This window comes from Rhinoderma darwinii, chromosome 5 (genome assembly GCF_050947455.1).
Source record: "Rhinoderma darwinii isolate aRhiDar2 chromosome 5, aRhiDar2.hap1, whole genome shotgun sequence".
NCBI lineage: Eukaryota > Metazoa > Chordata > Amphibia > Anura > Rhinodermatidae > Rhinoderma > Rhinoderma darwinii.
Genome location: NC_134691.1, coordinates 198,648,264 through 198,664,590, shown reverse-complemented (window position 1 = coordinate 198,664,590; position 16,327 = coordinate 198,648,264). Strand labels below are relative to the sequence as shown.

General features: G+C 43.0%; 1 protein-coding gene across 3 annotated transcripts in view; it reads left to right on the top strand.

The window, feature by feature from the left end:
* EPB41L4B (erythrocyte membrane protein band 4.1 like 4B) overlaps nt 1-16,327 on the top strand; it is a 592,948-nt gene that overhangs the window by 544,239 nt on the left and 32,382 nt on the right. The window lies entirely within an intron of this gene.

Genomic DNA, 16,327 nt, shown 5'->3' with positions numbered 1-16,327 from the left:
TTCAATGCTGAGGGAAAAGGAAACTAAGGTTTCAGTTTGCCTTTCCGTTGAGGGGTTGACCCGATGGAAACTTCTGACGGAAACCCTCAGCGGAAAGGAACGCTGATTTTTAATTCTCAGAAGAGTGGATAGTGAATTATTTGAGAAACAAAAAGAATATTATAGAATAATAAAGAAGCGTTTCAACCTCATGGATAGAGTTTGCCAGGTATTGAAAGGACAGGACAGATTCAGCAAATAACATGTTGCAAAGATATGTAATCTATGGACTTAAATAAATATTTTTTAGTGATCACACAGGGTGGATACGCTGTATAAAAGCACACAGCGTATCCGCGCTGGTTGCCCAAATTGTGGAGCAGTTTTTCGGGAAGAATGTCCGCTGTGGAAAACTGCACGTAAAAAGAACAAAGTTTCATACTTACCCGTAGCCATGGAGATGCATCCCTCTGCCGTCCTGCAGCCTAGCCTCCTGAGTTGACGTAGCATTTACGCAGCATTTGGATGAGATTTGTTCAAATACTGCATTAGGCTGAGTTCACACGGGGCGGATACACTGCATAATAGCACACAGCGCATTCGCCCTGTGCCCCGCTGGGAATTTCGAGCGAAAAAGTGCACCAAACTGTGGTGCAGTTTTTTGCCCGGAATGTCTGCTGTGGAAAACTGCAGCCACAGCAGGCCAGCCTCCTGGGATGACGTCTCATCCCAGAAGACCGCTGCAGCCTGTGATTGGCTGCAGCGGCAGTTACCTGGGATTAGGTGTCATCCCAGGAGGCCGGCCTTCTGATGTCACCCAAGCCAGCCTCCTGATGTCACACAGGCCGGCCTCCTGGGATGACGTTTTATCCCATGTGACCGCCGCTACAGCCTGTGATTGTCTGCAGCGGTCGCATGGGTTGAATCGTCATCCCAGGAGGCCGCGCTGGAGGGAGGAACACAGAAAACGCAAAAACTGCTATTTGTTGCGAGAATTAGCTCCCCATTGAATTCAGCATCCAGGAAGGCCGGAGCGGACAGCGGAAATTCCGTCCGAAAAATCACACCACATTTGTGTGTGTTTACGCAGCGTATCCGTCCCGTGTGAACCTGTGATTGGCTGCAGCAGTCACATGGATGAAACCTCATCCCAGAAGGCCAAGCTGCACGGAAAACAAAGCGATATGCCGCTATGGCAACTCCCGGGAGGGGTATATATAGGCTTTTTAATTAAATGGAACACTTTTTTTTCGTGTCTTTTCTGCTGCAAAAATCGTAATATTTGCTGTTTGTTGCGGATTTTACCTCCCATGGAATACAATGGGGAAAATCCGCAACAAAGTGCAGCGATTCCTCAGCATAAACTGACGTACTGCGAATTAAAAAAAATGCAATGCAGGTCAATTTATGAACTTTTTCTCCGCTGATTTTTGACCCCACAGGTTTTTTGCAGAAATTATTGGAAGTAGGACGTGAAAATGAAAATCTAAATTTTTCCCAATAAAACGTAGGTTTAGCTAATTGTTTTTCATTCCCAAAAGGACTTCAGGAGAAAAAGCACCATAAAATTTGTAGAGCAGTTTGTCCCGAGTAAAACAGTACCCCACATATGGTCATAGACTGCTGTTTCGACACACGGCAGGGCTTAGAAGGGAAGGAACGCCATTTGGCTTTTGGAGCTCAAATTTAGCAGGAATGGTTTGCGGAGGCCATGTCGCATTTGCAAAGCCCCTGAGGGGACAAAACAGTGGAAACCCCCCACAAGTGACCCCATTTTGAAAACTACACCCCTTGAGGAAATTATCTAGGGGTATAGTGAGCATTTTGACCCCACAGGATTTTTGTAGAAATTATTGGAAGTAGGTCGTGAAAATGAAAATCTACATTTTTTCAAATAAATTGTAGGCTTAGCTATATTTTTTTTCATTTCCACAAGAACAAAAGGAGAAAAAGCTCTACAAAATTTGTAAAGCTATTTCTACCGAGTAAAACAGTACCCCACATGTGGTCATAAACGGCTGTTTGGACACACGGCAAGGCTGAGAAGGGAAAGAGCGACATTTTGAGCTCAAATTTAGCAGGAATGGTTTGCGGAGGCCATGTCGCATTTGCAAAGCCCTGAGGGGATAAAAACAGTGGAAACCCCCCACAAGTGATCCCATTTTGGAAACTACACCCCTTGAGGAAATTATCTAGGGGTATAGTGAGCATTTTGACCCCACAGGTTTTTTGCAGAAATTATTGGAAGTAGGACGTGAAAATGAAAATCTACATTTTTCCCAATAAAACGTAGGTTTAGCTAATTGTTTTTCATTCCCAAAAGGACTTCAGGAGAAAAAGCACCATAAAATTTGTAGAGCAGTTTGTCCCGAGTAAAACAGTACCCCACATATGGTCATAGACTGCTGTTTCGACACACGGCAGGGCTTAGAAGGGAAGGAACGCCATTTGGCTTTTGGAGCTCAAATTTAGCAGGAATGGTTTGCGGAGGCCATGTCGCATTTGCAAAGCCCCTGAGGGGACAAAACAGTGGAAACCCCCCACAAGTGACCCCATTTTGAAAACTACACCCCTTGAGGAAATTATCTAGGGGTATAGTGAGCATATTGACCCCACAGGATTTTTGTAGAAATTATTGGAAGTAGGTCGTGAAAATGAAAATCTACATTTTTTCAAATAAATTGTAGGCTTAGCTATATTTTTTTTCATTTCCACAAGGACAAAAGGAGAAAAAGCTTTACAAAATTTGTAAAGCTATTTCTACCGAGTAAAACAGTACCCCACATGTGGTCATAAACGGCTGTTTGGACACACGGCAAGGCTGAGAAGGGAAAGAGCGACATTTGGAGCTCAAATTTATCAGGAATGGTTTGCGGAGGCCATGTCGCATGTGCAAAGCCCTGAGGGGACAAAACAGTGGAAACCCCCCACAAGTGATCCCATTTTGTAAACTATACCCCTTGAGGAAATTATCTAGGGTTATAGTGAGCAGTTTGACCCCACAGGATTTTTGCAGAAATTATTGGAAGTAGGTCGTGAAAATTAAAATCTACATTTTTTCAAATAAAATGTAGGCTTAGCTATATTTTTTTTCATTTCCACAAGGACAAAAGGAGAAAAAGCTCTACAAAATTTGTAAAGCTATTTCTACCGAGTAAAATAGTACCCCACATGTGGTCATAAACGGCTGTTTGGACACACGGCAGGGCTGAGAAGGGAAAGAGTGCCATTTGGAGCTCAAATTTATCAGGAATGGTTTGCGGAGGCCATTTTGCCCCTGAGGGGACAAAAGAGTGGAAACCCCCCAAAAGTGACCCCTTTTGGGAAACCATGGCGCTCAAGGAAATTATTTAGGGGTTTAGTGAGCATTTAAATAAATGATCCAATTAAAAATCCATGGATGTGTGATAAACTTTGAAGCACTCATTTATACACAGGCCAGGTTTGTCGGGGCAGGTGTCGCACTGATAAATGGTGTCTCGTCTTCTCCCCTTTTGTAACAGACTTTGCACCTTTTTTGGGTCCTTCCCTTTTTACCAGTGGAGGGGATTTCGCTGGGAATGTGTTGTCCTGGTACAATACGTGGACCATCGTTTCTAGAAGTACTGGGGCCCACCCCTTCCTGGTTCCCAAATACAAGGGCCTTGATAACCACCTTTTGAAAATTAAGGAATGTCCCTGTCCGGCCTGCACATTGGTATAGCACGTAAGCGTTATACAATGCCATCTGCACCATGTGCACGGCCAGCTTTTTATACCACACCTTTGTTTTCCACATGGCACTGTATGGCTTTAGTACTTGATCAGAGAGATCAACCCCTCCCATGTACTTATTGTAGCCGAGGATGCAATCTGGCTTGGGGGTCATTGTGGTGGTACCTCAGATAGGTACAGGGGTGCTGCCGCTACCGTGTATTGTGGTCAACATAAGGACATCCCTCTTGTCCTTATACTTGACCAGCAACAAGTTATCGCTGTGTAGTGCCCTGCTTTCTCCTTTTCTTATTGGTTGCCCAATCAGATTTTTAGAGAGGCCTCTCTGGTTTTTGCGCATGGTGCCGCATGCTGAAGTATTTCTGGTGGAGAGGCATTTAAATAGTGGGATGCTGGTGTAGAAGTTATCCACGTAAAGGTGATAACCCTGGTCCAGCAGTGGGTGCATCAAATCCCACACTATTTTCCCACTAACTCCCAGGACAGGGGGGGATTTTGGGGGTTCTATCCTGGTGTCCTTCCCTTCATAAACCCTAAACCTGTAGGTGTACCCTGAGCTGCTCTCGCACAGCTTGTAAATTTTAATTCCGTACTTTGCCCTCTTGCTTGGCAGGTATTGACGGAATTTTAGTCTCCCCTTAAAATGTACAAGGGACTCGTCTATTGCTATATTCTTTTCGGGGGTGTACACTTCAGGAAATTTGGTGCAGAAATGATCAATGACTGGCCTGATTTTGAATAGGCGGTCGTATGTGGGGTCATCACGGGGTGGGCACTGTGCATTATCACTATAATGCAAAAATTTCAGAATAATTTCAAATCGTGTCCGGGTCATTGCCATGCAGTATAATGGGGTGCTGTATAAAATGTCCGCACTCCAGTATTGCCTAATCTCTGGCTTTTTTTACTAGGCCCATATGTAGAACAAGGCCCCAAAATTTCATCATTTCTGCTGCCTCTATGGGGGTCCACCTAGCAAATGATGAAGTGAGCTTTTGGGCTAAAAATTGCTGGGCATATAAATCTGTTTGTGCCACCATTAAATTAACAAAATCCTCAGAGAAAAAGACCTTGAAAAAGTATATTTCTGTGAGGCCTGCAGTCTCTAACCGAATTCCTGAGCTCCCTGTGAAATCCGGAATGTGAGGCTCATAATTATCAGGGGGTGGGTTCCACACGATATCACTAATTTGGGGGGTTGCCTGAGCTGATGTCCTGGGGCGCCTTTGTAGGGGTTCCTCATCACTGGATGAGGATGATGAGGAGGAGCTCAAGAGGAATGGGGCAATTTCCTCTTCTCCCTCGCTGGCCGATTCAGTGTCAGAGGCCAGGATGGCGTATGCCTCCTCGGCTGAGTAGACCCTTTGGGATGATTGGGACATTTTTATTAGGGGGGTATGTAGTGCTTCAACACGTGTAATAATTTATTTTTATAGAGGTGGTTGTGTGTGTTGTGCTTTTACACGTGTAAATGAAATTTATTGGAAAAAAAAAAAAGGAAGAGAAGAAAAAGAAGAAAAATTCCTGACTACCTGACACTAACAAATAAGTAACTAACGCTAACTATAACACTGTAAATTTACTCTAAAACTGTCGCTACGCTATCAAAAATTTAGTGAACGAACTTCAGTTAAAAAAAAACTGAATGTCCGTCACTAACTGACGCTGATTATAGCGCAGTAAATAGACTCTAAAACTGTCGCTACGCTATCAAAAATTTAGTGAACGAACTTCAGTTAAAAAACTGAATGTCCGTCACTAACTGACGCTAACTAAAACGCAGTAAATAGACTCTAAAACTGTCGCTACGCTAACGCAAATTTAGTGAACGAACTTCAGTTAAAAAAAACTGAATGTCCGTCACTAACTGACACTAACTATATGCTGTAAATAGACTCTAAAACTGTCGCTACGCTATCAAAAATTTAGTGAACGGACTTCAGTTTAAAAATAAACTGAATGTCCGTCACTAAACGGACGCTGACTATAAGATGTAAATTTATACTAAAACGGTCGCTACGCTATCACAAATTTAGTGAACGGACTTCAGTTAAAAAAAAAACTGAATGTCCATCACTAAACGGACTCTGACTATAAGATGTAAATTGACACTAAAACTGTCGCTACGCTATCACAAATTTAGTGAACGAACTTCAGTTAAAAAAAAACTGAATGTCCGTCACTAAACGGACGCTGACTATAAGATATAAATTTATACTAACGGTTGCTACGCTATCAAAAATTTAGTGAACGAACTGAATGTCCGTCACTAAATGGACGCTGACTATAAGATGTAAATTTATTCAAACTGTATAAAAAATATATAGCTATAACTTCTGCTATATATTTTTTTTACAAAACGGACGTCAGTATACGTCCACTACTCTAATGCTACTCTTTTTTTTTTACAGTTTTATAAAAACAAAAATAAAAGGCCAAAAAAAAAACCTACGTAAACAAATTACCACTGAGGCTGATTATCAGACTCAGCACTCAGTATCCGCAGGGCGCACGCAAAAAAAAGGTGTAGTAATAAAAAAGGCCCAAAAACTTGCGGCAAAAAAAATTACCACGGATGCTGATCAGTGATGGCGGTCACTGATCCGCACTCAGCGGCCGCAGGACGTAAAAAGGGAAAGAGGGGGAGGGGGGATGGGGAGGGTACAGGGATAAGAAGCTTAGGAAAAAACAAGTGCTGCTGCTAAAAATAAAAAAAAATCAGCAGCAGCACAGATGATGATGATGACGGTTCACTCTTCAGCAGGAAGCAGTCGGATGAAGACGTCACAGCAGGATCGCAGCACAGAGGGCCTCAGATTCGGTAAGTTGGCTTCACAGACGGTCACACCAGCTCTGCTCACCGTTCCTAACCGGAATGAGGTGGGCAGGGCTGGTGGAGGGTGTTTCAAACACCCGCCATGGCTGCGATTGGTCGGTCGGTGCAGACCGACCAACCGTAGCGATCGGGGGGCTGGCATCACCGCCAGTTTTTACATGGAACATGGTAGTGATTGGTGCTGTCCTAGACAGCACCAATCACCGCCATATCACTGTGCCCTGTGGCACAGTAATTGGCTAAAGCCGCAAACGTCTGAATTGACCGGCCAATGGTGGCGATCGCCGATGCGGGGATGAGGCGACACCCCCCTGGGCATCTAGTACAGATGGCCTGCTGTAATGAACAGCAGCCATCTTTACTTTAAAACGTTCTCATTTTTTTCTATAACTGTTTTCCCGTTTGTCGTAAGTATACAACATTTTGCGGGAAGCACTGACTTTCCATGACGTATACTTACAACAAATGTCGGGAAGGGGTTAAGCCTACGATGTAGCAGGCTTAGAGGGCCCATGAGACAGGATCACAGATTGTGTGATGCTGTCTGCTGGGCCCTGTATCTTAACCAATCACATGGTAGGCTTAGATACATGGCCCATGTGTGATCCTGTCTGATGGGCCCTGTATTTAAGCCTACGACATGGTAGGTTTACATACAGGACCCCAGCACACAGTAATCTTATACTGTATAAGATTAGTCTTCAGGACCCTGTATCTAAGCCTACCTTGTGGTAGGCTTAGATACAGGGTCCCACAGATAGTATCACACATTTGCCCTGTATCTAAGCCTAACACATGTGTTACTAATCGTTTTTTGTGTGTTTTCTTACAGGTTCGGTCGTTGGATTACGTCGGATTCCAGGACTACATCGATGACGGCTTTTTTTATTATCAATAAAATAGATAACGAGGGTTGTGTGTGTTTTTTTTATTTCAATAAAATATTTTTTCTATGTCTTTGTGTTTTTTTTTAAACTATATTACTACCGCCTTAGTAATGGCCGCCGGCTGATTGACAGCGTCCATTGCTAAGGCGGGGCTTAGTGTTAGCCGATGCAGAGGCTAACACTAACTCCCTTTATTACCCCGGTACCCACCGCCACCAGGGGTGCTGGGAAAAGCCGGGTACGATCCAGTACTTGACCATCTGTAGTGATGGTCGGTCAATGGGGTGGCCGCAGGCTGGTATTATCAGGCTGGGAAAGGCCAGAAACAGCGGCCCTTCCAACCCTGGTAATGGTAGGCTTCTGCTGCTTTATTGTATCTGGCTGGTTATGAAAAATGGGGGGGACCCCACGTCATTTTAAAAAACTAAAATAAAAATTAATTGGAAAGAATGATGTGGGGTTCCCCCCAATTTTCATAACCAGCCAGATACAACACAGCAGCAGCAGGCAGCATTACCAGGGTGGGAAGGGCCACTGTTTTTGGCCTTCCCCAGCCTTATAATACCAGCCTGCGGCCGCCCTGGTGCCTGACCGTCACTACAGATGGTCGGGTACTGGTTTGTACCCGGCTTTTCCCAGTACTCCTGGTGGTGGTGGGTACCGGGGTAATAATGGGGGTTAGTGTTAGCCTCTGCACCTGCTAACATTAAGCCCAGCCTTAGTAATGGAGGTTATCAATCTTCCAGCGGCCATTACTAAGGCGGTAATAATAAAGTTTAAAAAAATACAAGCACATAGAAAAAATATTTTATTGAAATAAAAAAACACAACCCCCATTAACCATTTTATTGAGAATAAAAAAACACTGTCATTGAATTAGTCCTCGAATCCAAAGTAGTCCAACAACCGAACTTGTAAAAAAACACACAAAAATAATTTGTAACACATAAAGAAGCAAAACAATTATTATTCTTACCTTTCCTGGGTCCAGCGCTGGAGCCGCAATGTCAGCGAGCTGGGCCCTATATCTAATCCAATCATGTGTGATATTGTCTGCTGAGCCACTGTATCTAATCCTCTCATGTGTGATACTGTCTGCTGAGCTACTGTATCTAATCCCATCACGTGTGATACTGTCTGCTGGGCCCTATCTCTAATCCTATCATGTGTAATACTGACTGCTGAGCCACTGTATCTAATCCTATAATATGTGATACTGTCTGCTGAGCTGTGTATCTAATCCCATCATGTGTGAAACTGTCTGCTGGGCCTTATATCTAATCCTATCATGTGTGATTCTGTCTGCTGGGCCACTGTATCTAATCCTATCATGTGTGATACTGTCTGCTGAGCCAATGTATCTAATCCTATCCATAGTTTATAGGGTCGTAGTGCTATAGATATGCTATGCTGTCTCCTATACACACACACACACACACACACATTTTTTTGGGCGGACACATATGTATTGGGGCTATATCCCCTGACATTTTAAGTCCATAGTGACGCACCTGGCTGCTAGTGCTACATTGTTGGGTCCCTTAGGAGACGCAGTGATGCAGCTGAAAGCTGCGGACCATCGGCCATGAGAAGTTTGCGGCGAGGGTGGGGCAATAAGAACTTTTTCATCGGGGCCCATGAGCCTTTAGCTACGCCCCTGGTGCTCGGCCTAGTTAGACCCAGCAGCAGCCTCTGTCTACCAGCATCCCGGCGATCATGCGACCACCAGGACCAATAGAGGCAGCGACGCTGAAGCTGCCTCTATTCTATACACAGCGCTCATTGAGAGCTGTGTAAGTGAGTACAGAAAAGACAAAAGCGGTGAAAACTAAGTCAATTATAATAGGCATCACTTTAATGTTTGCTGCTTTTTTCCCAAAAATTTGTAGCAGCATTACAAATTCCGATTTAATGTTAGGTGGATTGACTTGTAAAAAGCCACATTTATTACATAGTAGTCTCCACAGTTCTAATCATTTTTTCCTCCAGCACCTTCTTCCTGTAATAGCACGTGGGTACAGTCACCACTGTGAAAAAAGCCCCACCGTGTTTGTTTCAAATCGTATTAAATTGTAAATAACAATCTCCAGTTCATTTGTGAACCCTCCTCTGATTGTACTTGAAAGATATAGATTGGATCAGCGTTTAACATTGGTGTATCAGTGTATGGGAACCTGCAAAAACACTGGAGCCTGCTGTTACCGCTCCTAAAACCCCCAGTGCTGGGGTTACCCAACAATACCACTGTCACCTACGCTATAATCCCTTCTCCACTGACCCTACGCGTTTCTGTATACTAATTCATCAGGGGTCTATATTTGTCAAAGTCTAGCCAAAGCGCCATTGATGTAGAACTGTAACAGATATTCTGTTACACACACGGAAGCGTGCTCGCATGGATATCAGCGGCACGCTTCACTATGGACTCAGAGTTAATATAATTAATACTCCTCCCCCTGGGCAGAGGCAAAGCCTCGAAAACGGCCAATCACTGTCGTCCACGTCAGCCGCAACGTGCAGTCATGTGACTCCCGGCACGTCAGCTGACATACCCGGAAGTCCAGCACCAAACATTGCGTCCGACGCGCAAGCGCAGAGAGAGGCCGAGGAGTGCATCTCATTAATGCCCAGAGCCCTCCCATCTAGGGGACGGAGCTAACGATACTTAAGCACGCTTCCATGTGTGTAACAGAATATCTGTTACAGTTCTACATCACTGGCGCTTTGGCTAGACTTTGACAAATATAGACCCCTGATGAATTAGTATACAGAAACACGTAGGGTCAGTGGAGAAGGGATTATAGCGTAGGTGACAGTGGTATTGTTGGGTAACCCCAGCACTGGGGGTTTTAGGAGCGGTAACAGCAGGCTCCAGTGTTTTTGCAGGTTCCCATACACTGATACACCAATGTTAAACGCTGATCCAATCTATATCTTTCAAGTACAATCAGAGGAGGGTTCACAAATGAACTGGAGATTGTTATTTACAATTTAATACGATTTTAAACAAACACGGTGGGGCTTTTTTCACAGTGGTGACTGTACCCCTGTTTTTAGAGAGTTATCTAATAAAAATGAAACATTTTACTCATTAATTACTTCAGTGAATTCTAACCTTTTGATATTTTTGTGGGAGCACAATTTCAATATCACACATAACAGTGAATGCTGTAATAGCACGTGCTAACAATATAGCACTGTCTATGTAGCTATGGTTATTAAAAACAAGGATGCCTTGTTGTAAGGCGGATCAATGTGGGTAGCCATTTCAAAGTGAGTTATTTAATGGCAGGAGGAGTGACCGATTATCCCAAATTCTCAAAATATTGCATATATACCCTCAAACTATTATTTTTTAATATGGTATTTTTCCATATGTTTTGGAGCATTTTCTTATATCTAGATTCTTATGTTTAATGTTATTACTTATGCGATGTGTCACAATCAGACCATTATAGTGTCCTACCATATTTTTAAACAGTATGGCCTTTTCTAGTTCTTCCTAAGAATCTAATAGGCAGAATTAAGGATAAGGCTCAGTGCTCACGTTGCAGTTTTGATGCAGAAAAACTGAAAGCTTTGAGGTTTTTTTCTTCGGATCCACCCTAGTTTTGGCTAGAAAAATCTGCATCAAAACTAAAAGCGTTAACTCCATTGCTTAAACTCCATATTTGACCATTGCATAATTATTTTCTTCCTATAGAAATTTGCAACCTAATCTGACTAGTAATTTTTGTAGCAAAACAGAACATATGCAAATTGTGCCTGAAATAATACTTCTCAACTTTACGACGTTACCATAGTAACACAAGTAAAGCACTTTTGGCTTGGGGATTGAAATAATACGCAGCAATATCTGTATTAAACTAATCCAGCTTTGCCTTTGTCCCTTCAATAGTGAAGTACTTTTAATGATGTCAGTGAAGTGTTTGAGGATTGCTAAATGTTCCAGAAACAATTTCTACAGATTAGGTTTTAACAAAGTGTGCAAGTAAGTCTGAGAATGTAAACATCTGATAACAATATTCTTTGTACACCCAGTCATCAGCCTTAAAGGGAATGTGTCGCTAGAAATTTTTCTTTTTTTTTCTTTTTAGTTAAACAATTATTTAAGTGATTACACATTATTTAAATTTTTTCACAAATCAGGAAATATTATAAATTAGATTCTAATTTATAACATTTCCATGTGCTGGTCACTAGAGGGAGCAGTTCCCAAAATTGCAGCAGGGTCAATGTGGTAAAGCAACCTCATTGCTTTATGCTGCAAATTTGGGGTAGACACACTAGCTCTAGTGTCCTCACACAATCCCCCCCCTCGCTTATTCTGGCTAGTGCCAGGAGAAGGAGGGGTTTGAATCTTCAAACCTCCTACACTGTGTGCCGCCATTTTCTGGGCGACTGCACAGTGTAGGAGGATTCGATACAGTGCTCAGCAGACTGTATAACACGAACATAATACACAACATCACATACACAAACATAAATTACCTGCTCCTGCGGCCTCCGCTCCCATTCCTTGCGTCCTCACTTCCTTGAACATATGGCCGCAAGCCGCGGCCGGAAGTAGTCATCTTACTGTCCGGCAGCGGCTTCCGGTCCACATGAAAATGGCGCCGGATTTCGCTCTGCTAACGAGCTTCATTTTGGTCTGTGTGGGAGCGGCGTACACTGCAGAGAATGGAACAGCTCCCGTTCGCATTCTCTATGGGGATTTATGTGCCATATTCCATCTCTGTATGTGTCGTTAATCGACACATACATAGATGAAAAAAAATGGCAGCCCCCATAGTGAAGTAAAAGTAAGAAAAAAGTAAAAAGTAGAACACAAGAACACAAATAAATAACATTTTTGTTCATATCATACTAAAAGCAGTATGATTAAAAAAAAAAAATCATGACACCTTCCCTTTAACCCCTTCGCGCCATTTCACGTACAGTTACGTGATGGGAGATGGCCTTTTCGCGCATCTCCACGTAACTGTACGTGATGGAGATGAAGCTGGCTCAGGAGCTGAGCCAGCGACATCACCGCCGGGTGACAGCTGTATGTTACAGCTGGCACCCTGAGGTATCGGCCAGGACCGGAGCTAGCCGCCGATCCGACCGATTAACCCCTCACATGCTGCGTTCAATAGAGATCGCAGCATGTGAGGAGTTTATAGCCACCGGCGCCCCAGCAACGTGATCGCTGGGTTGCCGTTGGCTGCAAAGGCGATCGGAGGGCTAATGCTTACCTCCCGATCAGCCTGTAACGGAATCCTCCTATGCCCCGTCGTCGGCGGGGCCCAGGAGGCTTCCGGTACCATCGGCAAGATGGCGCCGGCTCAGCTTCCGGCTCAGAAGCTGAGCCGGCGTCATCAGCAGTGGGTGTCCGCTGTATGTTACAGCGGACACCCCGATCTATCGGCAGGAACCGGAGCTAGCTCCGATTCCTGGCATTAACCCCTTCAATGCAGCGATTCAATGCAATCGCTGCATCAAAGTGGTTTGTATGCAATTGGCAGCCTTGCCATGCGATGGCAAGGCTGGCGACTGCTACTATGGCAACAGGATGCCTAACAATGGCTTCCTATCTGCCATTACGTTAGCCGATTAGGCCCCGCCCGGAGGCGGAGCCTGATCGGCTTGCTGTCAGTGAACAACTGACAGTTCTAATACATTGCACTACATAGGTAGTGCAATGTATTAGAACATCAAACAAACAGTTGGACCTTCAAGTCCCCTAGTGGGACCAAAGAAAAGTGTAAAAAAAAGTGTAAAAAAAGTAAAAATAAAAGTTGTAAAACATACAATAAAAGTTTCAAATAATAACACAAAACACAATCGCCCTTTTTCCTTTATCAAGTCATTTTATTATTGAAAAAAATAATAAAGCCATACATATTTGGTATCGCTGCGACCGTAACGACCTGAACTATAAAAATATTATGTTATTTATTCCGCACAGTGAACGCCGTAAAAAAACAAAACTAAAAAATACTGACATAATTGCTATTTTTTGGTCACTTTGTCTTCCAAAAATTTTAATAAAAAGTGATCAAAAAGTCGCATGTACCTAAAAATGGTACCTATAAAAACTATAACTCGTCTCGCTAAAAACAAGCCCTCATAGAGCACCGTCGACGAAAAATTAAAACCGTTATGGTTCTCACAACTTGGCGACAGAAAAAATCCATTCGCTTTACAAAAGTTATTTTATTGTGCAAAAAGTTGTAAAACATAAAAAGTGCTATAAATTAGGTATCACCGGAATCGGACTGACCTGCAGAATAAAAGTAACATGTAATTTATAATGCGTGGTGAACGCTGTATAAAAAAAACTAAAAAAATATGCCAGAATTGCTGTTTTTTGGTCACCTTGCCTCCCAAAAAAAAAAGGATAACAGGTGATCAAAATGTCGCATGTACCCCAAAATGGTACCAATAAAAACTACAGCCCGTCCCGCAACAAACCAGCCGTCATACCACTACGTCTATGAAAAAATAAAATTAGTCAAGGCACCAATAAATCAGGAAAGAAAAATATGTAGTTGTGCCGGCTCGAGGGGAACATTTCTTCTGTTTCAAGTGGCGAATTATCAAGGCCCCTAAAATTAGGGAACCAGGAAGGGGTGGGCCCAAACATATCTGCTGGAAGTGAGGGCGCCCGTATTATACTTGGACAACACTTTCCCAGCAAAATTCCCCAAACTTCAAAGGTGCCGATTGTGGACCAAAAGGGGAATAAGTAAAGACCATTTATTAGTGCGACACCGGCCTGTGCAGAAAGGATTGTGTCACAGCATAACACACATCTATGGATTATTTTATTGTTTTTTTTTACCCCACTATACCACCTGACTATGCCCCTTATATACTCCGCCCGCCTTACATGTGCCCCGACATTATAAACGGAAACACCAGTAAGACTCAAAACAAAACTACTACAAGCAAAATCCACGCTCCAAAAGCCAAATGGCGCTACCTCCCTTCTGAGCCCTACAGTGTGCCCAAACAGCAGTTTACTTCCACATATATGGCATCGCCATACCCGGGAGAACCCTTTTAACAATTTTTGGGGTGTGTGTCTCCAGTGGCACAAGCTGGGCGCCACATATTGGCATATCTATTGAAAAACCATTTTCACTCTGCAATATCGAGTGCACACCAATTTCTGCCAATCACCTGTGGGGTTAATATGCTCACTACAGCCCTAGGTGAATACCTTGAGGGGTGTAGTTTCCAAAATGGGGTCACTTCTGGGGGGTTTCCACTGTTTTGGTCCCACAGGGACTTTGCAAATGCGACATAGCGCCCAGAAACCAATCCAGCAAAATCTGTACTCCAAAAGCCAAATGGCGCTCCTTCCCTTCTGAGCCCTACTCTGTGCCCAAACAGCAGTTTATGACCACATATGTGGTATTGCCGTACACAGGAGAAGTTGCTTTACAAGTGTTGGGGTGCTTTTTTTCATTTATTTGTTGAGAATATGAAACATTTTCAGCTAAAACTACGTCTTATTGAAGAAAAAGGATTTTTTTTATTTTCACTGCCCAATTCTAATAAAATCTATGAAACACCTGTGGGGTCAAAATGCTCACTACACCCCTAGATGAATTCCTCAAGGGGTGTAGTTTCGTGAATCGAGTCACTTTTGGGGAGTTTCCACTGTACTGGTACCTTAGGAGCTTTGCAAAAGTGACATGGTGTCAAGAAACCAATCCAGCAAAATCTGTGCTCCAAAAGCCAAATGGCACTCCTTCTCTTCTGATCCTTGCCGTATGCCCAAACAGCCGTTTATGACCACAAATTGGGTATTGCCGTACTCCAGAGAAGTTGCTTTACAAATGTTGGGGTTATTTTATTCCTTTATTTGTTGAGAAAATGAAAAATTTTGAGCTAAAGCTACGTCTTATTGGAAAAAAATGTTTTTTTTTTATCTTCACTGCCCAATTCTAATAAAATCTATGAAACCCCTGTGGGTTCAAAATGCTCACTACACCCCTAGATGGATTCTTCAAGGGGTGTAGTTTCCTAAATGGAGTCACTTTTTTGGTGTTTTCACTGTTTTGGTCCCTTAGGGGCTTTGCAAATGTGACGTGGTCTCCGCAAACCATTCCTGCTAAATTTGATCTCCAAAAGACAAATGGCACTCTTTCCCTTCTAAGCTCCGCCGTGTGTCCAAACAGCCGTTTATGACCACATGCGGGGTATTGTTTTACTCGGGAGAAATTGCTTTACAAAAGTAGTGGTGCATTTTCTCCTTTTAGTCCTTGTGGAAATTAGAAAAAATTAGCTAAACCTACATTTTCTTTGAAAGAATGTAGATTTTCATTTTCACGGCCTACTTCCAATAATTTCTGCAATAAACCTGCGGGGTCAAAATGCTAACTATACCCCTAGATAATTTCCTCAAGGGGTGTAGTTTCCAAAATGGGGTCACTTTTGGGGGATTTCCACTGTTTTGGCGCCGCAAGAGCCTTTCAGACCCGACATGGTGCCTAAAATATTTTCTAATAAAAAGGAGGCCCCAAAATCCTCTAGGTGCTCCTTTGTTTCTGAGGCCGGTGCTTCAGTCAATAAGTGCACTAGGGCCACATGTGGGGTATTTCTAAAAACTGCAGAATCTGGGCAATAGATATTGAGTTGCATTTCTCTGGTAAAACTTTCTGTGTTACAAAAAAAATAGATGAAAAATGAATTTCTGCAAAAAAAAAAAGAAATTTGAACATTTCACATCTACTTTGCCTTAATTCCTGTGAAACATCTAAAGGGTTAATAAACTTTTTAAATGCTGTTTTGAATACTTTGAGGGGTGAAGTTTTTAAAATGGGGTGACTTATCGAGGGTTTCTAATATATAAGGCCTTAAAATCCACTTCACAACTGAACTGGGCCCTGTAAAAATAGCCTTTTGACATTTTCTTGAA